Source organism: Somniosus microcephalus, unplaced genomic scaffold (genome assembly GCF_052327205.1).
Source record: "Somniosus microcephalus isolate GS21.2 unplaced genomic scaffold, FLI_Smic_1.0 unresolved_chr1, whole genome shotgun sequence".
NCBI classification, from domain to species: Eukaryota; Metazoa; Chordata; class Chondrichthyes; order Squaliformes; family Somniosidae; genus Somniosus; species Somniosus microcephalus.
Genome location: NW_028225179.1, coordinates 14,937,418 through 14,949,222, shown reverse-complemented (window position 1 = coordinate 14,949,222; position 11,805 = coordinate 14,937,418). Strand labels below are relative to the sequence as shown.

The window sequence follows — 11,805 nt, the reverse complement described above, 5'->3', positions numbered from 1 at the left end:
CCCTTGCAGTCAGAATCAGGGGAATTTAAAATGGGGAACAAAGAAACGGCTGACCAATTAAATACATATTTTGATTCTTTCTTCACAAAGGAGGAAACAATAACATCCCAGAGATGTCGGGGAACAGAGGGTCTGACGAAGGGGAGGGACTGAAAGAAAGCAGCATTTGTAGGGAAATGGTGTTAGGGAAATTGATGAGATTGAAGGCCGATGAATCCCCAGGACCTGATAATCTACATCCTAGGGTACTTAATGAACTCGCCCGAGAAATAGTAGATGCATTGCTGATCATCTTCCAACATTTGATGGAATCTGGAACAGTACCCATGGATTGGATGGTAGCTAATGTTACTCCACTATTCAAATAAGGTGGTAGAGAGAAAACGGGGAAGCCTGAAATCGGTAGTGGGGAAAACGCTAGAGTCCATTATAAAAGATGTAATAGCATGGCACTTGGAAAACAGTGGCAGGATCGGACAAAGTCAACATGGATTTACAAAAGGTAAATCCTGCTTGACTAATCAACTGGAATTTTTTGAGGATGTAACTGGTAAAATAGATCAGGGAGAACCAGTGGATGTGGTGTATTTGGACCTTCAGAAGGCTTTCAATAAGGTCCCGCATAAGAGATTAACGTGTAAAGTTAAGGCACATGGGATTGGGGGTAAGGTATTGACTTGGATAGAGAACTGGTTGGCAGACAGAAAGCAAATAGTTGGAATAAACGGGCCTTTTTCCGAGTGGCAGGCAGTGTCTAGTGGGGTACCGAAGGGATCAGTCCTTGGACCCCAGCTATTCACAATATATATCACTGAGCTAGAAAAGGGAATTTGATGTAATATCTCCAAATTTGCAGATGACACAAAGCTGGGTGTGCGTGTGTGCTGTGAGGAGGATGCCGAGTAACTCTAGGATGATTTGGACAGGTTGGGTGATTGGCCAGAAGCATGGCAGATGCATTATATCGTGGATAAATGCGAGGTTATCCACTTTGGTGGCAAAAAGAGGAAGGCAGATTATTATCTGAATGGCAATAGATTGGGAGAAGGGGAAGTGTAACGAAACCTGGGTTTCCTCGTGCATCAGTCGCTTAAGGTACGCATGCAGGTGCAGCAGGCAGTTAAGAAGGCAAATTGTATGTTGGCCTTCGTAGCGAGAGGGTGTGAGTACAGGAACAAGGATGTCTTGCTCTAGTTGTACAGGGCCTTGGTGAGACCACATCTTGAGAATTGTGTGAAGTTTTTGTCACGTTGTCTGAGAAAGGATGTTCTTGCCATGGAAGGAGTTCAGCGAAGATTCACCAGGCTGATACCTGGGATGGCAGGAATGACGTATGAGGAGAGATTGGGTCGATTGGGCTTATACTCGCTGGAGTTTAGAAGAATGAGAGGGGATCTCATTGAAACTTATAAAATTCTGACAGGACTGGACAGACTAAAGGCAGGAAGGATGTCCCCGATGATCGGGGAGTGCAGAACCAGGGGTCACAGTCTAAGGATAAGGGGTAAGCCATTTTGGACAGAAATGAGGAGGAATTTCTTCACCCAGAGTTTGGTGAACCTGTGGAATTCTCTACCACAGAAGGCAGTAGAGGCCAATTCAATAAATATATTCAAGAAGGAGTTGGATATATTTCTTAAGGCAAAAAGGATCAATGGGTATGGGCAGAAAGCAGGGACCGGGTACTGAATTTGGATGATCAGCCATGATTGCATTGAATGGTGGAGCAGGCTCGAGGGGCGGAATGGCCTACTCCTGCTCCTATCTTCTATGTTTCTATGTTAAAACTCAAATATTGCTCAAATGCTTCAAAATGTGAATATGACATTAAATGTGTTTAAATACAGTGGGGGATTTAAATCAGATTCGGTGCCATTGGATTCCAAGATGATCTTCCCTGTACGATAACAACTTCTCTTTTGACTCCACTCATTTCCTCCAAATCAAAGGTGTTGCTATGGGTACCCGCATGGGTCCTAGCTATGCCTGCCTTTTCGTGGGACATGTGGAACACTCTTTGTTCCAGTCCTACTCGGGTCTCCTCCCTCACCAGTTTTTCCGGTACATTGATGACTGTATTGGTGCCGTTTCTTGCTCTCGCCCTGAACTAGACATTTTCATTCATTTTGCCTCCAATTTCCCCCCTTCCCTCACCTTCACATGGTCCATCTCCGAATCTTCCCTTCCCTTCCTCGACTTCTCGGTCTCCATCTCTGGGGATAGGTTGTTGACCAAAATTCACGACAAGACCATTGACTGCCACAGCTACCTGGACTACAATTCCTCCTCACCCCGCCTCCTGTCAGGACTCTATTCCATTCTCCCAGTTTCTCCATCTCCGCCGCATCTGCTCCAACGATGCCACCTTCCACACCAGTACTTCCGACATGTCTTCCTTTTTCCAAAACCGAGGAATCCCCTCTACCTTGGTTGACACGGCCCTCGACCGTGTCCATTCTATCTCCCGCACTTCTGCCCTCACCCCTGCCCCTCCATCCCGGAACCATGATAGGGTTCCCCTTGTCCTCACCTTTCACCCCACCAGCCTTCACATTCAATGGCTCATCCTCCACCACTTCCGCCATCTCCAACGTGATCCCACCACCAAACACATCTTCCTGTCACCTCCCCTTTCAGCATTCCCTAGGGACCGCTCCCTCCGTGATACCCTAGTCCAGTCCTCCATCACCCCCAACAACCCTTCCCCTTCAACCGGCACCTTCCGGTGCAAGCGCAGGAGATTCAATACCTGCCCTTACACCTCCCTCCTTCCCACTGTCCAGGGCCCCAAACACCCCTTCCAGGTTAACAGCGATTTACTTGTACTTCTTGCAATCTAGTATCCTGTATTCGCTGCTCACGATGTGGCCTCCTCTACATTGGGGAGACCAGATGCAGATTGGCTGACTGCTGTGCAGAACACCTCTGTTCCACCCATAAGGATGACACCGAACTTCCAGTCGCCTGTCATTATAATTCACCGCTCCATTCCCACTCAGACCTCACCATCCTCGGCCATTTGCATTGTTCCATGGAAGCAAAGCGTAAGATCGAGGAACAGCACTTCATCTTCCGATTAGGCACTTTACAGCCTTCCAGACTCAACATAGAGTTAAAAAATTTCAGATTATAACCTCGGCCCCATTACATTTTTACTTATATTTTTTATCCACACCTTTATTTTTGCCCTCCCCCCTTTTTTTCTCTTCCACATGGCAGCTGTCTCCCATTCTGCCAGCGCATTTCACACCTAATCTAGAGCCATCTTTTGTCTCCACTACTCCTATCACCATCTCGTCCCGATTTTTATATCTCCTAATGTCTCTTCACTTCTCTTTTGTTCTCTCCCAACCTGGCATTTTAATCTGTTTCATTTCCTGTGCTTTTCAGTCTTGGCAAAGTGTTTCGACCTGAAACGTTGACAATAATTCTCTCTCCACGGATGTTGCCTGGCCTGCTGAGTTTTTCCAGCATTTTCTGTTGAGATCTTCTGTGGTTGTCTTGCCTCCCTCTCCCCTTCCTCCCACACGCAGCTGGTTTTTAAACCTTGTTTTAAATCTGCTGCTCTGCTGGGCCAGTGCATTCCACAGTCTCACAACCCTTTCTACAAATGCTCTTTCACTGCATGACTTCTCTGTTTCTTAGATATTAATCACCTTGAGGTGCAATGGTGGCGTTTGTGACGTCAAATTAAAAGGCGGCCAATTGCAAGCACGTTGGGGGTCAAAGTTTCCTTTGCACAGAATTGAACCTGAATCTTTCAAGATGGAATATTGTATTTGCTGCAACACAAATAATAATATCTTGTTATAAATGTTGGCTCATTAGTTCACCAGTGTTAGAGGAAGAATTTTCTGATCCCCTCATTTATTTCATATAAGACACAAACATAGGGTAATCATTCAGGATCACCTCACAGATTGACACTGAGTTAAATTAAGTGGGAGATACAGACAGCATCGGGACCCGTGGAGGAATAGACAAGAGAGCGGGAGAAATAAAAAATGGCCTGAGAGTCCAGAAGATAGTGACTGGTAACTGGTTGATATCAATGAGTAGAGATGAGAAATTGTTTTGGGATTCGGCCCCGTGGCTTAGCTGGCCAAAGACGATCTTGGGTTCGACTCCCAGCGGGGCCATTTTTTTAATGAATCTCTAGGGGAGAGCTTCTCGTCTGAAAAGGCTAAAATTCTTTTAAATGTAACTGCGGCTGCACTAGTTGCCATTCTGGATGAAGGCTCCAGTCGCTGCGGGGCCTGTGTCGAATTTCACCACTTCCTAATTTCTGGCGGTGCTGATTTGTAACTCTTCACCTATTCTCCATCTTTTCTAAGCAGTGCCGTGTGTTACTTTGTGATGGTCAGAGCAGAGCTCCAGTAGTTGATGTGTGGCGCCGTGATCGTATACCGGTTAGTACTCTGCGCTGTGGCCGCAGCAACCTCGGTCCGAATCCGAGTCATGGCACAGATTTCTCTTCCTTGCACAGTCCATGGCCCTCCTTTACTTTCCTCCTTCAATTTCATCGTAACTTTCCTGCTAACATTCACTTTCACCTACTTAAACCGCTAAATGTGCTCTGCTCCCACCGCTGTTCCTGGGGCACATGTCCCATTCGCCCCAACCTGAGTTGGTGCATTGAAACCAGTCGATAGATTTAGACCTGCGGGACCGCTCGACAGACAAGCTCTGCGAAAGCAGGGCCGGCCTTTGGAACCAAAGCAGCCCAATTGTAAAAGAACATTCCTTGGGAAATGAAGTGCACTGGGGAGGCTAACTGAAGAATTGGCTTTGTTCACCTGGTAGTTGATGCTTTTCCCTAAACAGTTGATGAGCGTGAGCGACGGGAAGCACTACATAGCTGCGGATGAGGGGTAAAATATGCAATTTTGGCAAACTGGTTATCAAAAAGGAAAATGGATGCTCAGGATTTATCAAGGAGAGTAAGGGACGCTCTGGACGTAATAGACAGGGGAAGGGACGGCCCGGATATACCAAACTGTTTAAGGGACGCTCCGGATTTACCAGACAGTGAAATGGACGCTTCTGTTTTACTAGACAGGGTTAGGGACACTCCGGATGTAACAGACAGTGTAAGGGACGCTCCGGATGTACCAGACAGTTTCAGGGACGCTCCGAATTTGCCATACATGGTAAGGGACGCACTTGTTTTACCATGCAGGGTAAGGGACGCTCCGGATATACCAGACAGTTTAAGGCACGTTCTAGCTGTACCAAACAGGGTAAGGGACGCTCCGGATATATCTCACAGGGTAAGGGACGCTCCGGATGTATCAGACAGGGTAAGGGACGCTCCGGATGCATTGGATAGGGTAAGAGACGCTCCGCATGTACCAGACTGGGTAATGTACGCTCCCGATGTACCAGACAGTGTAAGGGACACTCTGGATGTTTCAGATAGGGTGAGCGACGCTCACGATGTACCAGACAGGGTAAAGGACCCTCCGGATGTGCTAGACAGGGTAAGGGATACTCAAGACGTTCTGGAGCAGGTAAGGGACGCTCAGGGACTATCAGATGGAGTACGGGATGCTCAGGGGATATCAGAGAGGCTGATGGATGCAGGGTTATTACTTTCTAAACCTCACATTTTCTAAGTATCAATAAAAGCAAAATTTGTATCCGAATGTAACAGATGGTCTGCCGTGTCCCACGTGGGGGCAATGAGAAGGTAGAATGGGGCCGGACTGGACATTTGAAGCGCTCAGAAATACATGTATAACTGACACAGATTCCCCCACCGAATAGAAAAATAAATAATGCAGAAACATCTAAATATATTTGTAACGAACAGAAGTGCAAATGCATTTACATCTAACACAACAGCAACTCACAAATACGTTCGTATCTAATATGGACACACACAAATGTACTTACAACCATCACCTGTGATTGTTTGATAAAACAATACTTTAATTGTTTGTCTTTAAAGCCATGATGTTTACATGACATTTGCATTGACCTTCCTCCTAAGCCGCTGGAGATTAATGGAGAATGATTTGTGTCCTGAACGATAATTTCTTAGGCGGATTAGAACAAGTTTTGAGCGCAAGTCCAATATTAGAAGTCGACGTTAAAAAGAAGCTCACGTGGGACCTTTCGCAAATTTCAATCTACAATCCACAAAGCGAGATTCATAACCCTAGACTTAAGAGTCACTCTGTCTAGAATACAGGCCCAATCAACTGGTTATCAAACGTAAAATCAAATAGATTTGTCATGTATTGTCCATTGCATTTTGACTGAGACGTGTGCCCGCAGTTCCATTCCGATTCTAAGCCCTCTTTTTAATGTCGATGACTTGCCTGGAATGTGCTTGGAGAAGTATTAGAATCGCAGTACAGCCCTTCCCACTGTCGCTTCCTCTAAATCTCCATCCAGGATTCTCACTCGTGCAAGGTTCATCAACCTGAGCTACTGTTTAATTTGTTCTCGGCATTAACTGTGCTGATCCTTTAACTTGTCCCACTACACAGCAGCTCCAAATTTGTCGATTGCACCTCGAGGGCACTTTTCATACGTTAAGCTGCAACATCTACCGGAGAGAGATTCAATTTCAGCGGTTCCAACAACAACGGGTCGATCGAAATCAAACTTTACATCCTCACCTACACGCTGCAGATGCAAATCTATGTGCTCCTCTGCTTCAGTGATTTCTTGTTTCACAGCAATGGGCAGTTTTTGCTCTCTGAGGCTGCAATCGCTGCTTTCCACTGGCAGCGGGCGCTTGGCGAAAGCGGGACCGGACACACGGCCTGAACTTTGCTGCTGTCGCGGCCACACTCACTCCGGGAGCTGGGGACCAGCAAACCAACTCATGGGTTTGTTGCCGCTTCTGAAATGCGGCTCCGAACTGTTGCTATTAACAAAGGCAGCGCTGCAGGGACCTGTAATGATCTCTCACACAGTCGGTATATCTGTAGATTTTGAGTATGTACAGAACTGTATAGAGAAAAGTAGAATACTGCGTGGCCCTTAATGTATTTTATTAAACTCTACCTGCAAAACACGATTGAACCAGGGACATGTTGTACTTTAGACGGAAGTGATAACCTTCGGAAACTGCTGCTCATTAAATAATTAGAGAAACAGCTCAGAACAACAATTGTAATCTATAAATACTCTTACCCTGCGATACCGATTCCATTCCATGTCGAGGAGTTAAAATTAAGAAAACTGTTTATTTATTATATACATCTCATTAGACTGTGTGAGAAGTTTGTTGTTATCGTCATTAATCAACCAGTAACCCACATGGTTAACGAATCATGGGCAAAATTTTAAAACTTTTTTTGTTTTGCATGTGATGAATTTTCATCGGTTCTCATTTTGCAGACTGTATTTTAGGAGTTGGGTAAAAATGTTCAGTGTTTATGACACCAGGATCTGCTGCAGCCTTTGGTAAATTCACCAGCTCGCTAACACATGAGAGTAACTCCTGTTTCACTCTTTCATATAAACCCAGCCAATGCGCCTCAATTAAACAACATTGCACCCCCGCACGATTAGACAACCTTAAATGTGCAAGTAAATGAGCACGGATAACTAATGCCCATCAAGCACAGCTCTAGTGGCGCAATCGGTTAGCGCGCAGTACTTATATAACAGTACAGACTTGGAGAAATGCTGAGGTTGTGAGTTCGAGCCTCACCTAGAGCAGCTAATGTTTTTGTGGTGTGATACTTCGACCGGAGCAGAAGGTACAATGGTGTTTCCGCAAACCATCTACTTATTAGCTGTTCCACGTGGGCACTTAGGTTCCTCAGGCCCACGGTGTTCCAATAAGGGATTTGAGTATTAAAGGAGCCCTTCAGTATTACTTATTGACAGGAGGGAAGGTGGGGCCAGTTTTAACTGTTAAACCAGCAACTATCAGGCGAAGAATAATGTGCAGGAAATAGATTCGATTTCAAAGCAGTGACTTAAGTCTTTGGCACAAGCGAGAAGATGTGTAAACTCAGGAGTTATCTGTACACGTTTCCGACATCATGTTGAACACAAACAACGATTCACCTGAACATGATGTTGAGAATTACTAGGACAGAAGTTACGTACAGACAATCGCCCAAACACCATATCCACAATTAGGTTGTCACCGACCTTCTTGTTATGGGGAGAATAGTGAGCAGATTGAGGAAAACTGCTCATATAAAGAAGTCGATTTACGAAAAGATAAACATATTTCAAATTAATGAACTCGACCTCTGCGAACTGGGTTAGAAGAGAACTATTAGAGATACCTAATGCAACTTCAGACAAAAATCGACGGCTCCTTGGTCTTGGGGCATGATTTTCGCTTAGGGATATTTCGCAAATTAAAATGCGAGAGCTTTTGGGTTCACATCCCAGATGAGCCCCGCCGCATTTAGATAAAACTCCCCAACTCGGTCATCATAACTGGAATCGCTTTTCTTTAAAATAGACTAACGCACTAAATGATCCGGGATTGTGAGCGCACCCGGTTTAAACAGACACAGAGTGATCTTTGACTGACCACGACCCCGTCCATTAGAGACAGGCCTGATTATCATTGCTTATGAAATCGATGGAAACATAACTCGGGCGGTTTTTATAAAGGGCGGCCGATTACGATGCGCGATTTCTCTAGGGCGCCAAGTTGATGTTTGACTCCATTATCATTTTTCCCTTTATCTCCATCATTTCACTCCAGCCGAATGAACTGAGTTTAGGTGTCAGCCGTGGCTCAGCGGCAGCAAACTCAAGCCCCACTCCAGAGACTTGAGCACATAATCCAGGCTGACACTGCAGTGCAGTACTGAGGTAGTGCTGCACTGTCGGTGGTGCCGTCTTTCCAGGAAGACGTTCAACCGAGGCCTCAGATCCCATGAGAGTATGCCGAACAGAATGCGGATTTCTCCCCATTGTCCTGCCCATTATTTATCTCTCAACCAAAGACACTAAAACAGAAAATCTCCTCATTAAGTTTGATAAATATTTTTGAAATTTCATTTTCTCCTAAACGATAAAGTTATGTTTATGCTCCCTAATCATTCGGCTTTGTTCCCACTAGTTTTTCATTTGGTGCCAATCACAGAGGAAGGAAGAGAGGTAGAGATGGTTCTCAATCTCCGATTCCCGCTCTACCTTCATTGGAGAACTCCAGTGGTCTGTTTTAATTTGAACAATATATGAAGAGTGCAGGGGCACAGACCAGAATCACCAGTGCGATTTTGACGAGATTGCGATTACAAAGCCTATTTTATGCAAAATTCAGTAAAATGCTCGGGATGTTTATCAGCAGCAAACGTGTAATGGAATAACGACGAGAACAGGATTCAAACCCACGTGTGCAGATCACAATGGATTACACTGCGCTCAACACTTGCCAGGGACATGGGGAGAAAGCAAGGACATGGTACTGAAATTGGATGATCAGCCATGATCTCATTAAATGGCAGAACAGGCTCGAGAGGTCGAATGGCCTACTCCTGCTGCTATCTTCTAATTTCTATTTCCTGCTATTTGCTTCGAAGCAGAAATACTCTGAAAGAAAGTCCCCTTCACTGCTTGTCCTGCCCGTGCACACAGACCTACAATGTTGAAAATGTACAAGCAGCTCATATAAGCAAATGGCCTTCCGTATCTTCAGGTGAAGGACTGTCAGAAATGGTCGGTTTGAAGGCAGATTCAGAACAGGGAAGAAAAGGTTTCACCCAGTTACTTAAACGACCGGGAGAGGACTCGATTCTGCAATAATCTGGCTAACTGGAAGATTCGCACCAAAGTCAAACCCCAGAGGTCTGATTCTCTCTCAGAGAATTTCGCTGATTAAATAAATGCGAGAGATACCGGGTTCTAATCCCGGGTTCAAGTCGCGGCCTGAACCCCGCCAACCTTAACAACAGAGTTGTAGCGTCCATGTGTAGATAAAGACACTGAAGACAGGAGTTGGTTCATAGGTATTTACTAAGCAAGTCTGGGGGGGTTTCTAAAGGATATACACAATACACAGGCTTATATAGCCCAAGTGGCAATTACCGGCATTACGCACACCTGGGGCTCTTAAAGGCACATACACCATAATTACACTTAAAGGCACATACACCACAATTCCAGATAAAGGCACATACACCACAATTCCTCCCTTTCCAGCTAACTATTACATCATATTTTAAGTAATGATTAATTACATGTTATATGCAAAATAATATACATTGCTGTATTAATTAATTATAAGTTAGTCTCTCAGGAGGCTTCCTGACTCGGTCCGGATAACGCCTCGGGGGTGTAGTAGTTTCTGGTGGTGTAGTAGGTTCTTCTGGCAAGGCTGATTTGGCTTGAATGCCAGTGTCGGGTTCATTGGGTTCCAGTCTCACCAGATCGGAGGTAGATATGGGTATCTCTACTTCATCGTTAGATGTATAGAGTGATGGAGTAGGTTGTCCCTTTTCGGATGACTTGATGATTTGGTCAGCATGGCGCCTTATTATGCTGTCTCCGATGTCCACGGTATACATCAGTGGTCCTAATCGTGTGCAGATAGTTCCAGGCTGCCATTTCTCGGTACGGTAGTCCCGGGCCAAAACCAGTTGGCCTATCTGGAAGGCCCTAGTTGGCCTTTCATTCATGCCCTGAAACTGCCGGTTCTCCACGTCCCTTCGGATGTTGGGCTTGACAAAATCCAACCGGCATCTTAGGTTTCTATTGTAGAACATCATGGCTGGAGTTTGGTTAGTAACCATATGCGTTGCATTCCTATATGCAAATAAGAAGTTATCCACCTTGCGCTGAAGTTTTATGTCTTCATTACCCATGGCCTTGATGGCCTTCTTGAAGGTCTGCACAAACCTTTCAGCCAATCCATTGGTGGCGGGATGGTATGGGGCGGACGTGTAGTGCTTTACCCCATTGTTCTTTAAGAACTTTCTGAATTCTTCGGACACAAATTGCGGTCCATTATCAGAACATATCTGCTCCGGCAGCCCATTCCTGGCAAATATGGTCCTTAATACTGTGATTGTTTTTTCCGTGGTGGTGGAGGACATCTTTATTACCTCCGGCCACTTGGAGTGTGCATCAACGGCGATTAAGAACATTGAGTCCATAAATGGACCAGCAAAGTCGATGTGCACCCTTTGCCAGGGAGATGAGGGCCACTCCCATGGATGTAGAGGGGCCTGTGGTGGAGCATTTTGGACCTTCTGGCATCCTAGGTAGCTCTTGGTCATGTCTTCGATGTCTCCATCGATACCTGGCCACCATACAAACGCCCTAGCTAGGTTCTTCATTTTCACTCCACCCAGATGCCCCTCGTGAAGCTCCTTTAGCACTTTATCCTGGAGTTTGGGTGGAATCACCACTCTGGATCCACACATCAAGGCTCCTCGGCACACTGACAGCTGTTCTCTTCTTTGCGAGAATGCTGGCAACAGTGGTTCGCCATGTGCTGGCCATCCCTTCACTGTTAAATCGTAGACCCGTGAGAGAGTAGGGTCATTTCTTGTCTCCCTTTCAATGGCAGAATTTGTCACCGGTAGACATTCCACTATGGTAGAGTGGAATATCTCTACTGGGTCTACTGTAGGTGCCTCTTCTATCGTTGGCAACAGTAGGTATGATAAACCGTCAGCATTCCCATGCTGTTTTGACCCTTTGTATTCAATGTTGTATTGGTGTGCCCCTAGAAAAAGGGACCACCTCTGTAGTCTTTGTGTCCTCATAATGGGGACACCTTTTTTTGGTTGAATATGGAGATGAGGGGTTGATGGTCAGTCAGCAAGGTAAATTTTTGTCCGTGTAGGTAATGGTTGAATTTCTTCACTCCCC

General features: G+C 45.5%; 1 non-coding gene across 1 annotated transcript; it reads left to right on the top strand.

The window, feature by feature from the left end:
• Positions 1-7,582: 7,582 nt before the first annotated feature.
• On the top strand, positions 7,583-7,677 carry trnai-uau (transfer RNA isoleucine (anticodon UAU)). Its single transcript has 2 exons — positions 7,583-7,620; positions 7,642-7,677. It is a non-coding gene; the product is annotated as a tRNA-Ile (tRNA).
• The last annotated feature ends 4,128 nt before the right edge of the window (positions 7,678-11,805 follow it).